We start from the raw sequence: 13126 nt of genomic DNA on the forward strand, positions 1-13126 counted from the left end.
GGCCTCTACTGAAGGCGTTAAACTGATTGGACGGGTAGCTGGTTTTGCCAGCTACGATGTGGGATATGTCAAGGAAGATGGGTGAAAAGGCTCCGTGATCCAAAGCCTGGTTGTGAGTGCGACGGCATGATCACCGGGTTGCGGATAGTCTGTGGGTAAAGTGACGCACCTCTGCAGAGTGTATAAAATTGTGGCATTGTCACTCCCTGTTCCGGGAAGGAGCTGCGAACGTGGCGAGAAAGGAATCCACAGGGGATTCTAACAGCTCGTGAGGCAAGAAGATCATAGATTTTATAAATAAAACTTGAATTCTTTCCTCAGAAATGATTTCGAAAATCATTAGGCTTCCGGACCACTGGTCTTAGTAGATAGTGCATAAAAATTGTTTTGTTATATATCCTGGACTTGTTGAGTACTTCGTGTACTCATCCCCTTCTACAAAATCTCCCTTCTTCGACTATGAGTCGGTAGATGCGGAAGTGGAGTATCTAGACGTACAGGAGGACGAGTTGGATGTGCAAGTGACCACCGAGGAAGGAGGAGTAAACTACTATATGGACTTCAATGAGCAGCCTGGTGTTGATCCATAGAGTTGATGTTGTAGATTGCAATAAGAGAGTGGTTGAGAGTACCGTTGTAATATATACCCAGTTTTATATTTTCTTGTTCTTTTGGAGTTCTTGTTGTACTTGGTATCAGATCCTTTGTATTATATCACAGTTTGGAGCTTGTTTGAATCTTGTAATTTAAGTTTGTACTATGGACCGCTGCAATGCTTATCTGTGCTACTCTGGTCGACATATTGTTCGAGATACTTCACTTCCCTTGCAATATGTCGAAGACTTGCTTATTACTATCCTTGTAATATGTCGGGTCGCTTCAGGTGGTATCAGAGCAATTGTTTGGATCCTTAGACAAAGTTCTAACTCAGAGACCTACAAACCATAGGAAGGACCGTGTATGTGTAACTAGGAATTTTACTAACAACAGAAATGCTTTGTATGCTATGTTAAGATAAAAATAAAAATAGTATGCTTATACTCTTCTCCCGCAATTTTAGTTATTGTGTTAATAGTATTTCAATATTATCAAGTTGCTATTTCCTGAATGAGATTTAGGCGTTACATAACGTCGTGGGTCCAGTTTTGCCCTTTTCCTCCGATCCTCTTGAATATCATGATAATCATTCTCCAAAGTGATAGCACAGTCCACCAACTCCTGGAATTCAGTGACCCGAGCCAAACGAAGTTGCATTTTTAGGAATGGATGCATCCCTTTTAGGAACCGTTTCTGCCGTTTGACTTCGGTATCCACTTCCTCCTTGGCATATCGAGATAAACGATTGAACTCATCCATGTACTTGAGCACAGACATGTTACCCTGAGACAGGTTCTCAAACTCCCTTTTCATAAGATCCACTATGCTTGTCGGGACATGAGCTTCACGGAACTTCTGCTTGAATACCTCCCATGTAATTACCCTTCCAGGAGGTTGTATGGCCTTGAAGTTCACCCACCAAGCTGCCGCTGGACCTGTTTCCATAAAAATAAATTATTCATAAATCTTCAAGGTTATAGTTCGGTTCCGCTTTCGGGGTCCATTCGCCCTCACGACTATTGCCGTAAGTGAGGCGAAATTATACCAACGGAATAACTTATATTGTAAAATAGATTTTTTGCAACCCTCACAACTCTCACACCAAAGTAATTGCCCCCTTCAATTGCCCAAGTTTTCTATAAACAAAGATTGACACTCTAGCAAGAAAGTGATTAATAATAAGTGGAATTTATGTAATCAAATTCTTCAATTTTTATTTCTTTCTGCATTGTATTCAATTTTTTTCTTCTTGAAGTTAATTCCTTATGCTTGTATGAGATGCATGCAATGCATGATGCACAAACATATCTACAACTAGCCAGTGTAAATTAACCTAAGAGTTGGGTTCTCACATCCTCTCCCCCTTAAAATAATTTCGTCCTCGAAATTCTGAAGGTAAGCTACCCGAACGGATATGGATAGCTTGCAGGAGATCTTCTTCTTTTTCCCACGTTGCTTCCCTCACCGGATGATTTTTCCATTGCACTTTGCAAAATTTGATTGCTCGATTTCGTAGTTGCTTCCAATCCTCTTCTAGTATCTTTGTAGGTTTTTCCACATATGACGGATCAGGTTGTAGGTCAATCTCATCGAGCTTTACTTCCTCTGCTTGGTGCTTTGAGGCATCTCCGTAGTTGAGATATGTGAAACACATCATGTACCTTCGATAAAGATGCTTGGCAGCTTCAGTTGATATGATACCTTCCCTTTTCTACTCGTGATCTCAAAAGGTCCGATGTATCTAGGACTTAACTTTCCTTTTACACCGAATCTTTTCACTCCCCTCATTGGGCTGACTTTCAAGTATACCAAATTCCCCTGTTGGAGCTCTCGAGGTTGTCTCTTTCGGTCTGCATAACTCTTTTGTCGGCTTTGTGCAGTCTGTAGTCGCTCTCGAATGACCTTTACTACATCTTGCTTTTCTTTGATAAGATCAGGACCTAGAATCTTGTCCTCTCCAGTTTCATACCAACATACAGGTGATCTGCACCTTCCATACAAGGCTTCAAATGGTGCCATTTGTATACTACTTTGATAGCTATTGTTGTAAGCAAACTCAGCCAAAGCCAAATGCTCATCCCACGAACCACCAAAGTCAAGTATACAAGATCTCAACATGTCTTCTAGGATTTGATTGGTCCTTTCAGTTTGACCTCCAGTTTGAGGATGGTAGGCAGTGCTGAATTCAAGTTTACTTCCTAGAGCTTGTTGAAGTTGCTTCCAAAAGGCTGAAGTAAATACTGATCCTCGATCAGATACTATTCTCTTCGGAACTCCGTGTTTGCTCACAATCTCGTTGATGTAAATCTTAGCAAGATTTTCACAAGAGTCTCTCTGATTTATGGCAATAAAATGTGCACTTTTAGTCAGACGATCAATGATTACCCATATGGTATCTTTGTGTCGCTGAGTTCTTGGTAGTCCCGTGATGAAATCCATACCAATGTCCTCCCACTTCCACATTGGTATTGGCAGTGGTTGCAATAAACCGGCTGGATTTTGATGTTCCGCCTTCACCCTTGAGCATGTGTCACATTCAGATATGAACTTGGCAATTTCTCTTTTCATATTGTTCCACCAAAATGTTCCCTTCAGATCCATATACATTTTTGTGCTTCCAGGATGGAGAGTATATGGAGTCTGATGAGCTTCTTGTAAAATTAAATTCTTAATTTCCGGTACATCCGGAACACAAATCCTTCTTTTGTACCATAAGGATCCATCTTCGGCTTTCGTAAATTCTGAAGGTTGTCCAATGGTGATTCTTTGGATTTCTTCAGCAATGAACTTATCTTCTGGTTGTCTTCTCTTAATTTCCTCTTGCAAGTCAGGTTCTACTTCTAATAAAGCTTTAGTAGCACCATCACCCTTCATAACCATTAATATTCCAGCCTTACCCATATCTTCGAGAATTTCTTGCGAAACTTCTTCTATCCTCATTTGATGACATGTAGCCTTCCTACTTAGTGCATACGCCACTACATTTGCTTTGCCGGAGTGTAATTGATGGTGAGGTCATAATCTTTGATCAGTTCCAGCCACCTTCGTTGCCTCATGTTTAGCTCCTTTTGTGTGAAGAAATACTTTAGACTCTTGTGGTCTGTATATAGCTCACACTTAGCGCCATACAAATGGTGCCTCCATGACTTCAAAGCAAATACAACTGCCGCCAATTCTAGATCATGAGTGGGATAATTGACTTCAGGTGGTATCAGAGCAATTGTTTGGATGCTTAGGCAAAGTTCTAACTCAGAGACCTACAAACCATAGGAAGGACCGTGTATGTGTAACTAGGAATTTTACTAACAACAGAAATGCTTTGTATGCTATGTTAAGATAAAAATAAAAATAGTATGCTTATACTCTTCTCCCGCAATTTTAGTTATTGTGTTAATAGTATTTCAATATTATCAAGTTGCTAATCTGCTAACTAAAATCTCTCCTTTACAGTGAGGAGATGGCGTGGGTTGAATTACCTCGCACTTCTCGCGTACGGGAGGTTGATTGGAAAGAATTTCATAGTGTGTGGAGTGACACACTTGAGACGCTTCTGGGCTCCTTGGGAGTACATGAGCGACCAAGTCTGACCATAAAAAGTTACTATGAAGGGAAATTCCTCATGTATTACAAGGCAAAGGTGACACTGCCGGCTGCAACACAAGTCCAACATTTGTCTTACAGCTGTAAAAGCTGTGCCGACTTTGTTGCAGTGAAGTTGGCAATGTTGGATGCTACGCTTGCTCTACGAGATGAGCGTGGTACTAACTTTAGTGACATGTCCTACATGGCATTGCCGTCATGTGTGGATACACCGGAGGAGAAGGCTTACTTTGAATCTCTCCGAGATCGGAAGGGTGAGGCACTTCGCTTCATCAAGCGGAGCACTCAAGTAACCGATGCTCTGTTGGCCACAATTGACCAGCTCAGGGAAGATTCTAGAGCTGAGCTCCATAACCGATATGATCTTGTCATGTCTCGGCGGATTCATGAAGCTCGCCAGGAAGCCATCAATGTGGGCGATATGCAGCCACCACCTTCACCTCGGAGGTTTCGAGCACCAGCTGCAGCACCTTCTACCGCTCACGCTGAAGAAGAAGTAGAAGAAGAAGAGCCGATGGAATACACTGGTGGAGCTAATGACCAAATTCCTGTGCTCTCTGACTCTGACCATTCTACATGGTCTGATGGCAGTAGCACAGTTGACCTTCAGGAAGCCTGCCATGGAGGTGAATCTGATGTGTCCTCGGGCGATTTCGATGATGACTACAAGCCGTCGCACAGGGAGCAGCGTCGCCTGAAAGCTTCTTCTAGTGCACCACGCAGAAGCAAGAGGCTACGTGGTGAGGCTGCTGTGAGCAGCGAGTGAAGTAAGGAAGAGGCTGAACCTTTTGGGCATTGTAAAATAGGTTCTAGATGGGGTAGTGGAGGTTTGTGAAATCTGTAGGTGTGTGCTAGGCTTAGGAGTGTAGAACGAAGTAGTAAGACCTGATGTATAATTATGGAAGTACCTGTTGTTTATGCCCTGTACCCACATCTAAGCACATAGGTAGCAACACTCTTATGTGATAAATATGTGTGATCTTGGTGTTATCTCTGCTTGGTGTTCTGGTTCTTATTTCTGCCTTGATTTTGAATGTGCATGCGTTATATGTGATTGTGAAGCAGGCTTGTTATACAAGATTTCCTGTATAATTGAGTTTTCCTTCATGACACATATTTAGAAAATGTCGGAAGCAAGCGATGAGAACCTTAGGAAGGATGCTGAAATGCGGCGACAGCAGGAGGCTGATACCAAAGCAAGGGAGGAACTAGGAACCGGAAGTGGAGGCACGCATGGAGGAGTACTTCCACCACCACCACCTCTCAGGCCGGAGGAAGCTTTAATGCATTTTATGCAGAGGATGGAAGCAGAAAGGCGGGAGGAAAAGGAAAGCCAGAACAGGTTCTTCAGCGAGTTGTTAAACCGAATGGATGGAAGACCCCGTGAAGAAACATCTCAAGCCGGAGGCAGAGTTACTTTGGGTGATTTCCAGGAAGCAAGACCTTTAACCTTTTCCACTGCAGCTGAACCAATGCATGCCGAGGATTGGCTGTTAGACACCGAAAATAAATTGGAGACTGTGGGCTGTAGTGATGAAGAAAAAGTTCGTTATGCAGTTCATCAATTAACAGGTCCAGCGGCAGCTTGGTGGGTGAACTTCAAGGCCATACAACCTGCTGGAAGGGTAATTACATGGGAGGTATTCAAGCAGAAGTTCCGTGAAGCTCATGTCCCGACAAGCATAGTGGATCTTATGAAAAGGGAGTTTGAGAACCTGTCTCGGGGTAACATGTCCGTGCTCAAGTACATGGATGAGTTCAATCGTTTATCTCGATATGCCAAGGAGGAAGTGGATACCGAAGTCAAACGGCGAAAACGGTTCCTAAAAGGGATGCATCCATTCCTAAAAATGCAACTTCGTTTGGCTCGGGTCACTGAATTCCAGGAGTTGGTGGACTGTGCTATCACTTTGGAGAATGATTATCATGATATTCAAGAGGATCGGAGGAAAAGGGCAAAACTGGACCCACGACGTTATGTAACGCCTAAATCTCATTCAGGAAATTTTGCTCCAAGACCTTCCGGATCATCATCATTCAGAGCTCCTGGACCATCTTATAATCCGCCTCGGTGTGGGAAATGTGGAGGAAGTCACTTCACCAAAGATTGTGTGAAACCAAAAGTCATATGCTACAGGTGTGGTGAGCCGGGACACATCCAACCGAATTGTCCCAATCCTCCAAAATCACAGGGTAAACAGCAAGTGTCATACCGTCCTGCAGCACCAACATCAAGGCCTATGGGCAGAGGAGCTGGAAACAATCAAGGCCGAGGCAGAGGCAAACCTTCTGGAAAACTAAACTATGTAAATGCTGAGCATCTTGGGGCTGCAAATGATGTCGTATCTGGTACGCTACCCATCTCCCACCATACTGGCATAGTTCTATTTGATTCTGGAGCAACACATTCATTCGTATCGGCAGAATATATGAGCAGACTACCTTTTATTACACCTGAACTAAATAAGCCAGCGCGTATACAATCACCGGGGGGAGTAATAGTTGTCCGTAAAGTGATGATGGGTATGCTCATCAGGATTAATGGTCGAGCATTCTTTGCTGACTTGTTAATCATACCATTAAAAGGACTAGAGGTTATCCTAGGAATGGACTGGTTATCCTTGCACAAAGGTCTGATAGATTGTGCAAATAAGACCGTCTCACTTGAAGTCTCCGAAGGTGAGAGGATATTATTCCAGGGGGATCGAAACCCAGAAGTAGGACCTGGATTCAAGTTGAATTCCTTAGAGGGAAAGAGCTTGGAACAAATTCCAGTAGTTCGAGAGTTCCCGGATGTTTTTCCGGAAGAGTTACCAGGAATGCCACCTGATCGAGAAGTGGACTTCACCATTGATCTTATTCCTGGTACCGCTCCTATCTCACAAAGGCCATACCGTATGGGACCAGGTGAACTAGTTGAGTTAAAGAAACAACTCGATGAGTTGCAAGAAAAGGGATTTATCCGAGAAAGTATTTCACCATGGGGAGCACCCGTTCTATTTGTGGACAAGAGGGAAGGAGGCCCTCCTCGATTGTGTACAGACTACAGAAATCTCAACAAAGTCACTATCAAAAACAAGTACCCATTACCGAGATATCAAGATCTCTTTGATCAGGTGAGGGGTGCTGGAGTCTTCTCGAAGATGGATTTGAGATTCGGATATCACCAAATCAAGATTAAAGAGGAAGATATCCCAAAGACCGGATTTGTATCTAGGTACGGTCACCATGAGTATCTTGTGGTGCCCTTTGGGCTAACCAATGCTCCTGCCGTATTCATGAATCTTATGAATAAGATATTCATGAAATATTTGGATAAATTTGTCATAGTTTTCATCGATGACATCCTCATTTATTCTCGGACTAAGGAGGAACATGCTGAGCATCTTCGCATCGTGCTTCAAATATTGAGAGAGCATCAACTATATGCTAAGTTCAGCAAGTGTGACTTCTGGCTTGACCAAGTAACCTATTTAGGACATGTCATCACTAAGGAGGGTGTGGCAGTTAATCCTAAAACGGTGGATTCTATACTCAAGTGGGAATCACCTACAAATGTTAGTGAGATCAAAAGCTTTCTAGGTCTAGCTGGATACTACCGGAGGTTTATTGAAGGATTCTCCAAAATCTCTGCTCCAATGACCAAGTTGTTAAGGAAAGATGTCAAATTTCAATGGTCTGAAGCATGTGAGAAAAGTTTTCAGGAGTTGAAGCAAAGACTCACAACAGCTCCTGTCTTGGCACTGCTCGAGAGTGGTAAAAGTTTTGAAGTATATTGTGATGCTTCCAAACTTGGACTTGGTTGTGTTTTGATGCAAGACCGAAAGGTGATAGCTTATGGTTCTCGACAACTGAGACCACATGAAGTCAATTATCCCACTCATGATCTAGAATTGGCGGCAGTTGTATTTGCTTTGAAGTCATGGAGGCACCATTTGTATGGCGCTAAGTGTGAGCTATATACAGACCACAAGAGTCTAAAGTATTTCTTCACACAAAAGGAGCTAAACATGAGGCAACGAAGGTGGCTGGAACTGATCAAAGATTATGACCTCACCATCAATTACACTCCTGGCAAAGCAAATGTAGTGGCAGATGCACTAAGTAGGAAGGCTACATGTCATCAAATGAGGATAGAAGAAGTTTCGCAAGAAATTCTCGAAGATATGGGTAAGGCTGGAATATTAATGGTTATGAAGGGTGATGGTGCTACTAAAGCTTTATTAGAAGTAGAACCTGACTTGCAAGAGGAAATTAAGAGAAGACAACCGGAAGATAAGTTCATTGCTTGAAGAAATCCAAAGAATCACCATTGGACAACCTTCGAATTTACGAAAGCCGAAGATGGATCCTTATGGTACAAAAGAAGGATTTGTGTTCCGGATGTACCGGAAATTAAGAATTTAATTTTACAAGAAGCTCATCAGACTCCATATACTCTCCATCCTGGAAGCACAAAAATGTATATGGATCTGAAGGGAACATTTTGGTGGAACAATATGAAAAGAGAAATTGCCAAGTTCATATCTGAATGTGACACATGCTCAAGGGTGAAGGCGGAACATCGAAATCCAGCCGGTTTATTGCAACCACTGCCAATACCAATGTGGAAGTGGGAGGACATTGGTATGGATTTCATCACGGGACTACCAAGAACTCAGCGACACAAAGATACCATATGGGTAATCATTGATCGTCTGACTAAAAGTGCACATTTTATTGCCATAAATCAGAGAGACTCTTGTGAAAAACTTGCTAAGATTTACATCAACGAGATTGTGAGCAAACACGGAGTTCCGAAGAGAATAGTATCTGATCGAGGATCAGTATTTACTTCAGCCTTTTGGAAGCAACTTCAACAAGCTCTAGGAAGTAAACTTGAATTCAGCACTGCCTACCATCCTCAAACTGGAGGTAGGTCAAACTGAAAGGACCAATCAAATCCTAGAAGACATGTTGAGATCTTGTATACTTGACTTTGGTGGTTCGTGGGATGAGCATTTGGCTTTGGCTGAGTTTGCTTACAACAATAGCTATCAAAGTAGTATACAAATGGCACCATTTGAAGCCTTGTATGGAAGAAGGTGCAGATCACCTGTATGTTGGTATGAAACTGGAGAGGACAAGATTCTAGGTCCTGATCTTATCAAAGAAAAGCAAGATGTAGTAAAGGTCATTCGAGAGCTACTACAGACTGCACAAAGCCGACAAAAGAGTTATGCAGACCGAAAGAGACAACCTCGAGAGCTCCAACAGGGGAATTTGGTATACTTGAAAGTCAGCCCAATGAGGGGAGTGAAAAGATTCGGTGTAAAAGGAAAGTTAAGTCCTAGATACATCGGACCTTTTGAGATCACGAGTAGAAAAGGGAAGGTATCATATCAACTGAAGCTGCCAGCATCTTTATCGAAGGTACATGATGTGTTTCACATATCTCAACTACGGAGATGCCTCAAAGCACCAGCAGAGGAAGTAAAGCTCGATGAGATTGACCTACAACCTGATCTGTCATATGTGGAAAAACCTACAAAGATACTAGAAGAGGATTGGAAGCAACTACGAAATCGAGCAATCAAATTTTGCAAAGTGCAATGGAAAAATCATCCGGTGAGGGAAGCAACGTGGGAAAAAGAAGAAGATCTCCGCAGAAGCTATCCATATCTGTTCAGGTAGCTTACCTTCAGAATTTCGAGGACGAAATTATTTTAAGGGGGAGAGGATGTGAGAACCCAACTCTTAGGTTAATTTACACTGGCTAGTTGTAGATATGTTTGTGCATCATGCATTGCATGCATCTCATACAAGCATAAGGAATTAACTTCAAGAAAAAAAATTGAATACAATGCGAGAAAGAAATAAAAATTGAAGAATTTGATTACATAAATTCCACTTATTATTAATCACTTTCTTGCTAGAGTGTCAATCTTTGTTTATAGAAAACTTGGGCAATTGAAGGGGGCAATTACTTTGGTGTGAGAGTTGTGAGGGTTGCAAAAATCTATTTTACAACATAAGTTATTCCGTTGGTATAATTTCGCCTCACTTACGGCAATAGTCGTGAGGGCGAATGGACCCCGAAAGCGGAACCGAACTATAACCTTGAAGATTTATGAATAATTTATTTTTATGGAAACTTTCTGGTAAGATTTGTTGCTGCTAATATACATTCTGGAAATGTGCTAAATATTTATATCATAGAATTATCAGACTAGAATTTAATTGCCAGAATTGATGAACACACTATTCTGTACCGAATACCCAGTCAGTTTACCGTACTACTGTAGCATCCAGTTTACTTGTGTTTGTACCAAACTTTATCCTCACCGGTCCAGGGAACTACCCTAGCAGCTGTCGGGCAGGGGAGCATCCACAGTAACCCCTAGGACACCTCACATACTCTGTAGAAGCCCATCGATTGAACATATCCTCTAGTAGACCTTCACTGTAGACAGTTTTCCTCTGTAGTATTTCTCCATTGAAGGATGAGCTCGGGCGCCATGGCCGTGACCTAGGCTGCCAAGCACCAGCGAGCAAGGGGGGTCAAGGGGGTTAGGCGACCATCCTATTCCAGGGAGCAGTAGTAGAAGGAGAGAAACCAAGCACTTCTCAACAAGATCTAGGAGGTTGGACATCTGAAGTCAGTAGGTAATGGTTCTTAGAATAAATATGCATCTGGTTGTTTATGTGTGGTCGAGTGTGTGGGTAAGTTAAAGAAGATTTTGATTGGAGTAGGGGATTGCCAACTTCCATTTTTATTTAGTACACAAGAGATGTTGTTAGAGCTTTTCCCAGATTCTATTTTGGCATAGGAATGAACACACACATACACGTGGTCAGCAAAGAGTAAATACGTATGTAGTTGGTTGTGCAAATGGAATTAGGTTCAGCATCTTTCTCTTGTCTCTAGTACACAACATTTGAGTGATGAATTAATCAGATTATCTAGCCACATGTTAGATCCCTGGAAATACATGTACAGTGGCTTGCTCTGAAACTAAAAACTGCCATTGTTGATCTCTGAAAACTGCAGCACGCCTGTATTTCGAAATTGAGAAATATTGTAGCATATTAGAGTATTTGGTTACATATTTAATTGACCTGCGAGTTAAACAAGATCACTTGCATAACTGAACTGAGAGAAATACTTGATCTCTGATATTGTTAACATAGAACTGATCTGGTCATTGTGCAAGTGCCTTGCTTACTTGCAAACCTGGGCTACAGGTTATCCATGTTGTGTAAATAGTTGCTAAACTGGATCTTATTTATTTGAAATTAATCAACTAAGAAACGAAAGCTTGTAGAATTCAGAGTAGTAGTGATACTACTGGACGACTGCCCAGTTTTCACTGGACAACTAAATTTCGAAGGAGTTAGGTAACATGTGTGTTCAGTTTCGACAGTTAACCCTATTTCATGGAATCAACAGGCTATTTTGGTACAGGTTAATTCTTTGTAGTAGCTCAAATCATCATGACTGTTGCAGGTGTTTGTTCGGTTTCAGGGATATGCTAGTCGTGTACTGAACTCATATTGTAGCTCCAGGTTACAAGTTTGCGTTGTTCCTGAACTGTCTAGTTTGGAACAGCAGAGAAGTACTTCACTTAGAGCAGTACATCATATACAAATGGTCTAGTCATATGAGTTTGCTAGCTGGCTATTTCCTGTGCCTCGCTGTAGCTTTATTGCTGAACCAAAGTACTTCATGCTTTCTGTTACCCAATTGTTTGTTAGCGAGAGAAAGCCAAGGAAAAACCTGAGACTCATTCACCAATTATTCTCCTGAACCTTATGAACTGGAATATGTTACTGAACTGAAATAATATTTGAGTGGGTATCTATATCTACAGTTGACTTGCAACTAAATCAGTGCATACATATTTATCATGAGCAGACATTACTACCTTCTCCTCATCATTGCATTCATGTTGGATCTTCTGGAGTTAGTCCTTATTGGACTTATTGATTTTTTCAGAAACCGCGCTTCAGCAGGAAGCCAACCCATTGAACTACACTTCTTATGTTACATCAGGCAAGTCCATTCTTGCATACCGGTTGATTATTTTTATCAAAGTATTTGCCAATCTACTATGTGATATCACCTGCATCAAAGGAAAAATCTATCTTACAAATAATATGACATAGATTAGGTTGACCGACTGATGGAGCAGTCGGTTAACTATTATGGCTGGTGGTCGAACCCTGTGTGGAGGCTGTCAAGCCATTGGAAGGCGGGTTCGACTACAAGGGATATCACCATTAGGTTTTAATCAACAATTGCCTTCTTGAGCTCAAGCGCCGTAGTGACCGCGTTGACCACATGACCACGAGTGGGAAGGGCGGAGCTAAAGTAATTCCATCTTAGGGCATATCTCCCAGGGATGGCAGTTGGGGTGTGACCTCTACTGTAGGCGACCAACTGTCTAAACAAACTAAAGGCCTCTACTGAAGGCGTTAAACTGATTGGACGGGTAGCCAGCTACGATGTGGGATATGTCAAGGAAGATGGGTGAAAAGGCTCCGTGATCCAAAGCCTGGTTGTGAGTGCAACGGCATGATCACCGGGTTGCGGATAGTCTGTGGTTAAAGTGACGCACCTCTGCAGAGTGTATAAAATTGTGGCATTGTCACTCCCTGTTCCGGGAAGGAGCTGCGAACGTGGCGAGAAAGGAATCCACAGGGGATTCTAACAGCTCGTGAGGCAAGAAGATCATAGATTTTATAAATAAAACTTGAATTCTTTCCTCAGAAATGATTTCGAAAATCATTAGGCTTCCGGACCACTGGTCTTAGTAGATAGTGCATAAAAATTGTTTTGTTATATATCCTGGACTTGTTGAGTACTTCGTGTACTCATCCCCTTCTACAAAATCTCCCTTCTTAGACTATGAGTCGGTAGATGCGGGAGTGGAGTATCCAGACGTACAGG

The sequence above is a fragment of the Lolium rigidum genome, chromosome 1 (genome assembly GCF_022539505.1).
Source record: "Lolium rigidum isolate FL_2022 chromosome 1, APGP_CSIRO_Lrig_0.1, whole genome shotgun sequence".
Classification (NCBI taxonomy): domain Eukaryota; kingdom Viridiplantae; phylum Streptophyta; class Magnoliopsida; order Poales; family Poaceae; genus Lolium; species Lolium rigidum.